General features: G+C 38.9%; 1 long non-coding RNA gene across 1 annotated transcript in view; it reads right to left on the minus strand.

Moving 5' to 3' along the window:
• The window catches only part of LOC134810172 (uncharacterized), a 498,390-nt gene that overhangs the window by 461,719 nt on the left and 24,021 nt on the right, over positions 1-12,650 (minus strand). The window contains exon 6 of the long non-coding RNA XR_010157579.1: positions 9,116-9,232. This is a non-coding gene — a long non-coding RNA (uncharacterized LOC134810172). The remainder of the gene's footprint in view (positions 1-9,115; positions 9,233-12,650) is intronic.

The following is a 12,650-nucleotide window of genomic DNA, read 5'->3' on the forward strand; positions in this document are numbered from 1 at the left end:
CTTTAGAGTTGTTATATATAAATCAGTGCAGCCCTTCCTTTCTAAAGTGGGACTGATCTTGAAGACAGGGAGGCTGTTTGGCCACTCCTGGGGACACGCGGTGAAGCTATATGGGAAGGATGGATTCCCACCAGGAAAAGAGAAAAGATCTGATAGGCTTCTTTCTATCTGGCTGAAATGAAGGCCTAGAATCTCCAAGTTTACTCACTTCTGATTTTCCTGTGACTATTCTAAGATCCAATTCAGAGCTTTGCTAAAAAGTAGAGCTACATAAAGTATAGATTTTCTGTACTTCAATTTTAATGAGGGATGCTGAGAAGTAGGCTTAATCCCCCCAAAATTCATTGCAATGTGTATACAAGAACCTCTGGGACATATGGGTATACCTTACTTTATTGTGCTTCACAGATATTGGGAGTTTTGTTGTTATTGTTTTGGTGTTTTTTTTTAGAGACAGGGTCTCACTCAGTTGTCCAGGCTGGAGTGCAGTGGTGTGATCATAGCTCATTGCAGCCCCAAACTCCGGGGCTCAAGCAATCCTCACACCTCAGCCTCCGGAGCAGGTGGAACTACAGGTACAAGCCACCGCACCCAGCAGATATTGTATTTTCTTTTTACAAATTGAAGGTTTGTGGCAACCCCACTTTGAGCAAGCCTCTTGGCATTTTTCCAACAGCATGTGCTCAGTTTGTGTATTTGTGTCACATTTTGGTAATTCTTACAATATTTCAAACTTTCACATTATTGTAGTATCTGTTATGGTGATCTGTGATCAGTGATCTTTGATGTTACTACTGTAATTTTGGGGAGTGGCACAAATTGCATCCATATAAAATGGCAAATTTAATACACAAATGTTGTGTGGTTTTGTGTGTTCTGAATGCTCCACCAACCAGCCATTTGGCCATGTCTCTCCTTCCCTTGGGCCTCCCTATTTCCTGAGACACAACAATATTAAAATTAGGCAATTAAAAACCCTGCAATGGCCTCTAAGTGATTAAGTAAGAGTTGCACATCTTTCACATTAAATCAAAAACTAGAAATGATTAGGCATAGTGAGGAAGGCATATCTAAAGCCAAGATGGGCTAAAAGCTAGGCCTTTAGTACCAAACAATTAACCAAGTTGTGAATGCAAAGGAAAAGTAATTCAAAAATAATATTAAAAAGTGCTACTCCAGTGAACACACAAATGATAAGAACACAGAACAGTTTTATGGCTACTATGTAGAAAGTTTAAGTGGTCTGGATAGAAGATCAAACCAACCACAACATTCACAACATTCCCATAAGTCAAAGCTTAATTCAGAGCAAGACTCCAACTCTCATTAATTCTATGAAGGCTGAGAGAGATGAGGAAGTTGCACAAGAAAAGCCTGAAGCTAGCAGAGGTTGGTTCATGACGTCTAAGGAAAGAAGCCATCTGAGGTTGGTTCATGACGTTTAAGGAAAGAAGCCATCTGAGGTTGGTTCATGACGTTTAAGGAAAGAAGCCATCTCTAGAACATCAAAGGATAAGGTGAAGCAGCAAGTGCTGATATAGAATCTGCAGCAAGTTATCCAGAAGATCTAGCTAAGATCATTGATGAAGGTGGCTACACTGAACAGCCGATTTTCATTGTACATGAAACAGCCCTATATTGGAAGAGGATGCCATGTAGGACATTCATAGCTAGAAGGAAGAAGTCAATACCTGGTTTCAAAGCTTCAAAGGACAGGCTGACTCTCTGTTAGGGACTAATGCAGCTGGTGTCATTAAGTTGAAGCTAGTGCTCATTTACCATTCCAAAAATCCTAGGGCCCTTAAGAATTATGCTAAATCTACTCTACTTCTGCTTCATAAATAAAACAACAAAGCCTGGATGACAGCACATCTGTTTACAACATGGTTTATTGAATTTTTAATTTTTAATTAATTTATTTTTTAAGTTATTTTATTTATTTTTTAATTATTTTATTTAATTTTTAATTTTTAATTTTTTATTTGTATTTGTATTTTTTTTTTTTTTGAGACAGAGTCTCACTCTGTCGCCCAGGCTGGAGTGCAGTGACGCAATCTCGACTCACTGCAAGCTCCGCCTCCTGGGTTCATGCCATTCTCCTGCCTCAGCCTCCCGAGTAGCTGGGACTACAGGCGCCCGCCACCACACCTGGCTAATTTTTTGTATTTTTAGTAGAGATGGGGTTTCACTGTGTTAGCCAGGATGGTCTCGATCTCCTGACCTCGTGATCTGCCCACTTCAGCCTCCCAAAGTGCTGGGAGGTTTACTGAATATTTTAAGCCCACTGTTGAGATCTTTCATTTGGGCAAAAAAAAGCCTTTCAAATATTACTACTCACTGACAATGCACCTGGTTACCCAAGAGCTCTGATGGAGATGCACAGGAGATGAACATTGTTTCCATGCCTGCTAATACAGCATTCATCCTGTAGCCCATGTATCAAGGAGTCATTTCGACTTTCAAATCTTATTATGTAAGAAATACATCTTGTAAGGCCATAGACAGTGATTCCCTTGATGGATCTAGGCAAAGTACATGGAAAACCTTCTGGAAAGGGATCACCATTCTAGATGCCATTAAGAACAACCATGGCCGGGCACAGTGGCTCACCCCTGTAATCCCAGCACTTTGGGAGGCTGTGGTGGAGGATAACTTGAGCCCAGGAGTTGAGACTAAAACCAGCCTGAGCAACACGGCAAAACCCTGTCTCCAGGAGAAAAAAAAACTAACTGGGTATGGTGGCATGTGCCTGTAGTCCCAGTGACTTGGAAGGCTGAGGTGGGAGGATCGACTGAGCCCGGGATTTCAAGGCTGGCTGCAGTGAGCCATAATCATGCAACTGCATTCCAACCTGGGCAACAGAGTGAGACCCTGTCTCTAAAAAAAAAAAAAAAAAAAGAATCATGATTAATGGAAGGAAGTCAAATATCACCATTAACAGGAGTTTGGAAGAAGTTGATTCCAAACCTAATGGGTGACTTTGAGGGGTTCTAGGCTTCAGGGGAGGAAAGAATCACAGATGTGGTAGAAATAACAAGAGAACTAGAGTTAGAAGTGGAGTCTGGGCCGGGCGCAGTAGCTCACGCCTGTAATCCCAGCACTTTGGGAGACCAAGGCGGGCGGATCACAAGGTCGGGAGATCGAGACCATCCTGGCTAACACGGTGATACCCCGTCTCTACAAAAAATACAAAAAAAAAAAAAAAAATTAGCCAGGCGTGGTGGCGAGGGCGTGGAGGCTGAGGCAGGAGAAGGGCATGAACCCAGGAGACAGAGCTTGCAGTGAGCCGAAATGGTGCCACTGTACTCCAGCCTGGGCGACAGAGCTAGACTCCGTTTCAAAAAAAAAAAAAAAAAAAAGAAGTGGAGTCTGAAGATGTGACAATTGCTGTAATCTCACAATAAAACTTGAACGCATAAGAAGTTGCTTCTTATGGATGAACAAAGAAAGCAGTCTCTGGAGATGGAATCTTTTCCCGATGAAGATGCTATGAACAATGTTGAATGACAAAGAGGGATTTAAAATATTACATAAACCTAGCTGATTAAGCAGTGCCGGGGTTTGAGAGGATTGACACCAATTTTGAAAGAAGTTCTATGTGAGTAAAATGCTATCAGACAGCATTGAATGCTACAGAGAAATCGTTCGTGAAAGGAAGTGTCAACCAATGTGGCAACCTTCACTGTTGCCTTAAGAAATTGCCACAGCCACCTCAACCTTCAGCAACCACCAACCTAACCAGTCAGCAGCCATCCACATCCAGACAAGACTCTCCACCAGCAGAAAGATTATGACTCACTGAAGTCTCAGATGATTGCTGGCAATTTTTAGCAACAAAATATTTTTAAATTATGTAAGTTTTTTAAGCCATAATGCTATTGCACACTTACTAGAGTATATATGGTATAGTATAAACTTAATAGAGTATATACGGTATAGTGAAAACTTATAGAGTATGTATGGCATAGTGTAATAGAGTATATACGGTATAGTGTAAACTTAATAAGAGTATATATGGTATAGTGTAACCTTTATGTGCGTTTAGAAACCAAAAAACAAATGTGTGACTTGTTTTACTATGATATTTGCTTTATTGTGGTGGTCTGGAACCAAACCTGTGATATCTCTGAGTTATGCCTATATAGAAGTAAAACAGAGCTTAATTAAAGACAAAAACTATTCCCGGCCAGGAGCGGTGGCTCACGCCTGTAATCCTAACACTTTGGGAGGCCAAGGCGGGCAGATCACCAGAGGTCAGGAGTTTGAGAGCAACGTGGCCAACACGGTGAAACCCCATCTCTACTAAAAATACAAAAAATTAGCTGGCCATGGTGGCAGGCACCTGTAATCCCAACGACTTGGGAGGCTGAGGCAGGATAATCTCTTGAACCCGGGAGGCAGAGGTTACAGTGAGCTGAGATTGCACCACTGCACTCCAGCCTGGGTGCCAAGAGCAAAACTGTCTCAAAAATAAAAAAAAAATAAATAAATAAAAAATAAAAAAAATAATAATAGTAAACTATTCCCTAACTAGCTCTGGACTAATCCAATTTGTACACTACCTTTAAAAGTTCCTTAAGCACTATGTTAACAATAAGGAGTAACAAAAGTCATATTAAACTGATACTACCCCAAATTTGTAAATCCATTTTGTAAAACCCTCCTTGTATTGTTGAATGTTTTATTGTTTACTTTTTGTATGATTGCTTATTGTTACATAGTTCTCTGCTGGGGTTTTGAATCTCTTAGATTCAAAACATCTTTTAGAGATTCTTAGTTTTACAGCTTCTGAAATGACAACACAGCTAAAACAGAAGGAAATACAGTATCAAACCCCTGCTGGTGTGATTCTGTATAGCTTACCCAGAATGGAAACATTGTGTTTATAAATTTGCATATCAACTCCAACCTGTGTAGGGATATGAATTGCTTCCTGTAGCTGTTCTTGTGTTTTCCTGAAAGTAAAGCATGCCAATGGAGTATGCCAGAGAGCTACTACTATCTTTTCTCTCCACACACACACAGGAATTATGCTAACCATTTAACTTCAATCTGTCTAGGAAACAGATTTTTTTTAATTAGAAGATTTGAGAGGTGTAACGCTTACTATTAATAAAACAAATGATAAATCAATGCAAGATTTTAGTTAGAACTAATATATTTCTAATAAGTTTATTTTGACAAGTATATAATATGCTATCATCTCTGATTCTGATTAATACATTGATCATCAAATGAGACACTGGAATGTGGAATGCATTATCTCAGGTATCCTATTTCAAGGGCTTCAGTTGTGGCAATTGAATATAATCATTTCAGTGCCTTGTAATTGTCAATGTCTGATCCACAAATATGATATATGCCTGAAAAGATGCATTGTAAACAGTATCAGGGTAAAGCCTCAATAAATTAGTAGCTTCTAGCTACTGGCATTTGAATCCAATAAAAAAGAAGCACTAAGGAAGATAGTTTTAAAAACGGATCTGGCTGGGTGCAGTCGCTCATGCCTGTAATCCCAGCACTTTGGGAAGCTGAGGTGGGTGGATCACCTGAGGTTAGGAGTTCGGGACCAGCCTGACCAATATGGTGAAACCCTATCTCTACTAAAAATACAAAAATTATCTAGGCGTGGTGGCGTGCAGCTGTAGTCCCAGTTCCTTGAGAGGCTGAGACATGAGAATTGCTTGAAACCGGGAGGTGGAGGTTGCAGTGAGCCAAGATCACGCCACTGCACGCCAGCCTGGGAGACAGAACGAGACTCCCTCTCAAAAAAAAAAAAAAAAAAAAAAAAAAAAAAAAAGGATCTAGGTTCTGGAATAACATGACCATAATGTGGAACAAAAGATTCAGTTTAGAGAGGACCATGCCCACAGCTGCCACCAGCAAGGCCAGGACACTGCAACACTGTCTTACATATTCAAGGCTGATCATGAGTGCTATGGGCATGTTGGAGTTGTGGCTGCAAGAAATGCAGTTCTCAGAGTGTGATGTTCCCCTTCCTGTGTCCATGTGTTCTCATTGTTCAATTCCCACCTATGAGTGATAATATGCGGTGTTTGGTTTTTTGTTCTTGCGATAGTTTACTGAGAATGATGATTTCCAATTTCATCCATGTCCCTACAAAGGACATGAACTCATCATTTTTTATGGCTGCATAGTATTCCATGGTGTATATGTGCCACATTTTCTTAATCCAGTCTATCATTGTTGGACATTTGGGTTGGTTCCAAGTCTTTGCTATTGTGAATAGTGCCACAATAAACATACGTGTGCATGTGTCTTTATAGCAGCATGTTGTGGGGTGGGGTGGGGGAAGGGGGGAGGGATAGCATTGGGAGATATACCTAATGCTAGATGACGAGTTAGTGGGTGCAGCGCACCAGCATGGCACATGTATACATATGTAACTAACCTGCACATTGTGCACACGTACCCTAAAACTTAAAGTATAATAATTAATAAATAAATAAATAAATAAATAAAAAGAACTGCAGTTCTTTCTACACTGTGTGTAAGAAAGAAGTTTTGACTTCTGGTTGCAGCAATCATTAGCAGAACCTACATCTACTAAAAAAGATGCAGCCTATTTTTAATGCGCTACCGCCAAGATCTGAATTGCCTTATGGTCTGACTTGCCCACTGCTTTCAGAAACTGGGCCTGAGCATCAAAAGTATATTCACATTTCTAAATACTTTAAGAATTATCTGAAATGTTCTTGGACCCTTAACTTAATGTGCACCTTTACTAGTACAAGTCATCTAAAGCTGCTTTGGACAGAAGTGCTAAAGGAACATAGGATAAGCTTTACAGAAATGTCCCATCTCCATCCAAACTCTACTCCTTGCTATAAATGTGTATTAAATATTTATATATTCTGGATAAAAGTTCTTTATACTTTGTGGGTAGAAGTTGTATGTTCTGAATAAAAGTTCCTTATACTTTGTGGGTAAAAGACATTTTTTTGAAGAAATTCACAAGGTAACTTTAAATTTCATATAGAAATACAAAGGACCTAGACTAGCTGAAACAACTTTGAAAAACAACAAAGTTAGAAGATGAACACAGCCTAATTTCAAGATTTATTTTAAAACTACAATAATTAAGATGGTGTGCTATGGTGTTAAGATAGACAAAGAAATAGTCTAGAGAGTCCAGAAATAGACCCATACTGTATTAGTCTGTTTTCACACCACTCTAAAGAATACCTGAGACTGGGTAATTTATGAAGAAAAATGGCTTAATTGACTTACAGTTCTCTATACCTGGAGAGGTCTCAGGAAACTTACAATCATGGTAGAAGGTGAAGAGGCAGCAAAGACCTTCACATGGTGACAGGGGACAGACAAGGGGAAACTGACAGACACTTTTAAACCATCAGATCTCATGAGAAATCCCTCACTATCACAAGAACAGCATGGGGGAAACAACTCCCATGATCCAATCATCTCTCACCAGCTACCTCCCCCAACAAGTGAGGATTACAATTTGAGATGAGATTTAGGTGGGGACACAGAGCCAAACCATATCACATACACAATAACAAATTGGAGGTTTTTTGGACAACTATTCTAGGAAAATTCAATGGAAAAATGAAAAACTTTTCAATAACTGGTGCTAGAAAAAAAAATCCATATGCAAAAAAGTGAAACATAACATTTGATTCACATACACCAAAAAATTAACTCAAAAGTGAATCACAGGCCAGGTGCGGTGGCTCACACCTGTAATCCCAGCACTTTGGGAGGCCGAACCAGGTGGATAACATGAGGTCAGGAGTTTGAGACCAGCCTGGCCAACAGGGTGAAACCCTGTCTCTACTAAAAATACAAAAATTAGCCAGGTGTGGTGGCACCTGCCTGCAATCCCAGCTACTTAGGAGGCTGAGGCACAAGAATCACTTGAGCCAGGGAGACGGAAGTTGCTGTGAGCAGGGATCACACCTCTGCACTACAGCCTGTGCAACAGATCAAGACTCCGTCTCAAAAAAAAAAAAAAATGGATCACAGAGTCAAATATAAAATTGTACAACTTCTAGAAGAAGGCATAGAAGAAAATCTTATTGACTTTGGATTGGGCAAATATGTTTTAACTAGGACCCAAAAAGAAAAAATTGACTGGATGTCATCAAAATGTTAAAACTTTGCTAAAATTTTGCTATTTAAAAAACACTGTTAAGGAAATGAAAAGCTAGCCTACAAATTAGGAGAAAACATTTGCATTAACATGTAACTATAAAGGTTTGTACACAAAGTGTTTGTTCTTTTTTTTTTTTTTTTTTTTTTAGAGACAGGGTGTCACTCTGTCATTCAGGCTGAAATGCAGTGGCATGGTTATAGCTTACTGTAACCTCAAACTCCTGGGCTCAAGCAATCCTCTCGCCTTAATCATTGCTTATGGGAATGCAAATGGATCTGCCACTTTGGAAAAAAATTATAAAGCAGTTCTTTATAAAGCTAAATATACACATACTATATGTCCCAGCAATTCCCCTGTTAAGTACTTACCCAAGAAAAATGAAAGTAAAATTTGTGCTCAAGTTCAGAGCTGCTTTATTTTTAATGTCAATAATTGTGAAAAACTAGAAAGAACTCAAATACCTATCAACTGGTGAAGGGATTAAATAATAAGTGAAATATTATTCAGCAACAAATAAGAATGAACTGATAACAAACAATAAGATGTTACAAAAAGCATTATATTAAATGAGAGAACCAGAGAAAAAAGACTATAAAGTTCCAGGTATATGAAATTCTAGAAAAGCCAGACTATAGTGATAAAAAGCAGATCATTATTACCATGGAGTAAAGAGGCAGGTAAAGGAAGTCACTGCCAAGAGGCCCACTGCAACTTTTAGACGTAATGGAAATGTTCTATATCACGATTGTGGTAGTTGTCACAGAGCTGCATATGTTTGTCAAAATTTATCAAATTATATGCTTAAAATTGAATTTTAGGCCGGGGTAGTGGCTTACACTTGCAATCCCAGCGACTTGGGAGGCCGAGGCAGGAGGATCAGTTAAGGCCAGGAGTTCAAGACCAGCCTAAGCAATACAGTGAGATTCCCGTCTCTACAAAAAAAGAATTTTTTTAGTTGGCCAGTGTGGTAGTGTGTACCTGTAGTCCCAGCTACTTGGGAGGCAAGAGGATGCCTTGAGCCCAGGAGTTTGAGGCCGCAGTGAGCTATGATCACACCACTGCACTCCATCCTGTGCAGTGTGCAAGATCTTGTATCTAAAAGAAAAAAAAAAGAATTTTTTAATTTTTATTTATTTATTTTGAGACAGAGTTTCACTCTGTTGCCCAGGCTGGAGTGCAATGGCATGATCTTGGCTCACTGCAACCTCCGCCTCCCGTGTTCAAGCAATTCTCCTGCCTCAGCCTCTCGAGTAGCTGGGATTACAGGCATGCACCACCACACCTGGCTAATTTTTGTATTTTTAGTAGAGATGTGGTTTCACCGTGTTGACCAGGTTGGTCTCGAACTCCTGACCTCAGGTGATTCACCCTCCTCGGCCTCCCAAAGTGCTGGGATTACAGGTGTGAGCCACCGCACCTGGCCAAAAAAAGAATTTTATTATATGTAAATTATGCCTCAATAAAGCTAACAAAAAATAGGAGGTTGCAATCAATCCCATGTATATCCTATGTGGACATGCAGGTGCCTCCTCATTACCACAGTTCATATCTAGGAAAAGCTTTCCAGAAGCTTTATTTTTAGACTGGTGGAATTAACAGTGCAAAATATCAGCCTCAACTCAAAAAAAGTCACCTAGCAATATATTAAGTTAAAAATATTATTTTACAAATGCTCCTATTTTTTTATTTCCATAGGTTTTTGGGGGAACAGGTGGTGTTTGGTTACATGAATAAGTTCTTTAGTGGTGATTTCCGAGATTTTGGTGCACCCATCACCCTTTATTGTAATCAGAATAATGTAAAATTCTTCCTTGAGTTTAGATGTTAGGGTTACATAATACATATAATTTGTGGATATAAGTATGGACTCTTCCGTAACAACGATTGTGGAATTACTGGTCCCGGTTGATATTCTATTCTAGGAAAACTACTTTTAAGTTTTCTACTTGCTAGGCCTCTTCAAAACAGTGAGCAGGAGTGATATCAAGAAATAAACTGCTCTGATGCCTTACTTGTATCTCAGAATAGCGAGCAAATTAATCAATGAAATTTTTCCAAAAGGTTATGGACACAGACAAATAAAATGAAGAGACATCAAGTGAATGTTTGAGGCATGTGGCAATGTCTTAAAGCAGACACACTTTTTTTTTTTGAGACAGAGTCTCACTCTGTTGCCCAGGCTGGAGTACAGTGGCGTGATCTCGGCTCACTGCAAGCTCCGCCTCCCAGGTTTACTTACACCATTCTCCTGCCTCAGCCTCCCGAGTAGCTGGGACTACAGGCGCCCGCCACCACACCCAGCTAATTTTTTGTATTTTTAGTAGAGACGGGATTTCACTGTGTTAGCCAGGATGGTCTCGATCTCCTGACCTCATGATCCACCTGCCTAGGCCTCCCAAAGTGCTGGGATTACAGGCGTGAGCTACCGCACCTGGCCAAGCAGACTCACATTTTCTATTCATGGACATTTAATCTATGATGGACCAAATGACTACAGACATGAGAAAACAATATGTGAGTATAGTCTGTTGGCTGGCAAGTCTAAAATACAGGATTCTATATTTACAAACATGGACATTAGCCAGTTATGATTATACAAAAAATGACTGGCAGATGGAAAATGCTATAATGGGATGTATTTTTTTTTTTTTGTCTTTTTGTTGAGACGGAGTCTCGCTCTGTCGCCCAGGCTGGAGTGAAGTGGTGCAATCTTGGCTCACTGCAACCTCTGCCTCCTGAGTTCAAGCGATTCTCCTGCCTCAGCCTCCCAAGTAGCTGGAATTAAAGGCGCCTGCCACCACAGCCAGCTAATTTTTTGTATTTTTAGTAGAGATGGGGTTTCACCATGTTGGCCAGGCTGGTCTTGAATGCCTAACCTGAAATGATCCACCTGCCTTGGCCTCCCAAAGTGCTGAGATTATAGGCGTGAGCCACTGAGCTCAGCCTGTATTTTAAAAAGATACAAAATGATGTGTACATATCTCAATGATTTTTTAATACACCCAGGAGATCAAAAGACATACATAAAAATGTTAACAGTGATTGTCGATGAGTATTTTTTATTCCTTTCTATAATTTCCAAATTTTTATGAGAACATATTATTTTCATTATATTGACTTTAAGTAGACAGAAAGGAACACAAATAACACATCAGTGAGTTCATCACGGTAGGCAATTTGTTTCACTCTACTAAGCTTACTATTTATACTTCAAGTGTTCCTTACTAGGGAAGAACTTTCACCTTGCACATAACAGTGTGACCTGCAAATAGTTCAGCTTCTACAAAATTCAAGTCAGTTGAGCAAGACAGCAATGGCTGGGAACACTTAACTACCAGGGCAGGTGATTCAGCACCTTAATATCAACAGTGCTCAGAAATGGAAACTTCCTCATTGTAAATGGCTTCTTCAAATGCTACATTCAGTTTGACACAAAGATAGTTCCCCGTACAACAAGCTTATTAGTGTATTTTTAATATGAGGTAAAGGTATAAAACCATAGAATTCATTTTCTTGAAAGTAAATGCAGAACAAGGCATTATCTGTTATAGAAGCATATGAAATGTGTTGAAAATTTACAAAGAAAACTGATGCTGTGGGAAAATTTAAGTACATTTCACATTGACAATCCAAAATATGAGAAAAATGTCTGGTGCATGTTTTGGGGAATGTTCATGCAAGATAACAGACTTTGAATATAAACAAGTACCTAGAAAACATTTTTGAATTACTAAAAACGATATCTGTTCTTTTAAAAATGTATGGATTTGTGAAATAAATACCAGAAAATACCTGAAGGGGTGTAGTTATTGAGCTGGGCTACAAAGCTATGCATTTTACCTAAGACACTCTACTGACAAAAATACAAAATGGAAAAGCCTGACTTTTTGCAAGGAAAAATAAACCACAGGGGATCCAACTCAATCACAAAACATTATGCATTATGTAACATATTCATTTGAACCATTCCCTGAAATACAAACAATTGCTTCATCAAAGAGGTAATAATAATATCAAATATTTGCTGAAATAGTATCTAATATTTGCTGAATTTATAGTATACACCAATGACTATTCTAAGAACTGATGTTTTGTATTAATTCATGGAATATCTACACATAGGAAATAGTATTTTTCTTCTGACTCTATCCAGAATTGACAAAGCGGATGGTTGGCTACTCTTGACCACTTCTCCCTAAGTCTATATCAAAAAAATTTTAATTAAGTGGTAATATGGGTGTTTTTTTTTAAATCTCATGCAACAAATTAATACTTTCAAAATTACCCTTAAAACCAGGGGAAATGCTCTCATCAAATATTCCTTGGAATTATTCAAATCCTACCTGACATTTTTCTGACTGATCATTGCTCTGTATTATTAAGTACATTTTGTCAAAGTATTTATCATTGTTCACTAGCACTATTCTATGTACTTATTGTCACAGATTAGTGTCTGTCTAGAACAATGTCTACCTACCTCATTTGAATATAATGCTTTTTCCAAAGACTAAAA

This window comes from Pan troglodytes, chromosome 5, assembly GCF_028858775.2.
Source record: "Pan troglodytes isolate AG18354 chromosome 5, NHGRI_mPanTro3-v2.0_pri, whole genome shotgun sequence".
Lineage (NCBI taxonomy): Eukaryota > Metazoa > Chordata > Mammalia > Primates > Hominidae > Pan > Pan troglodytes.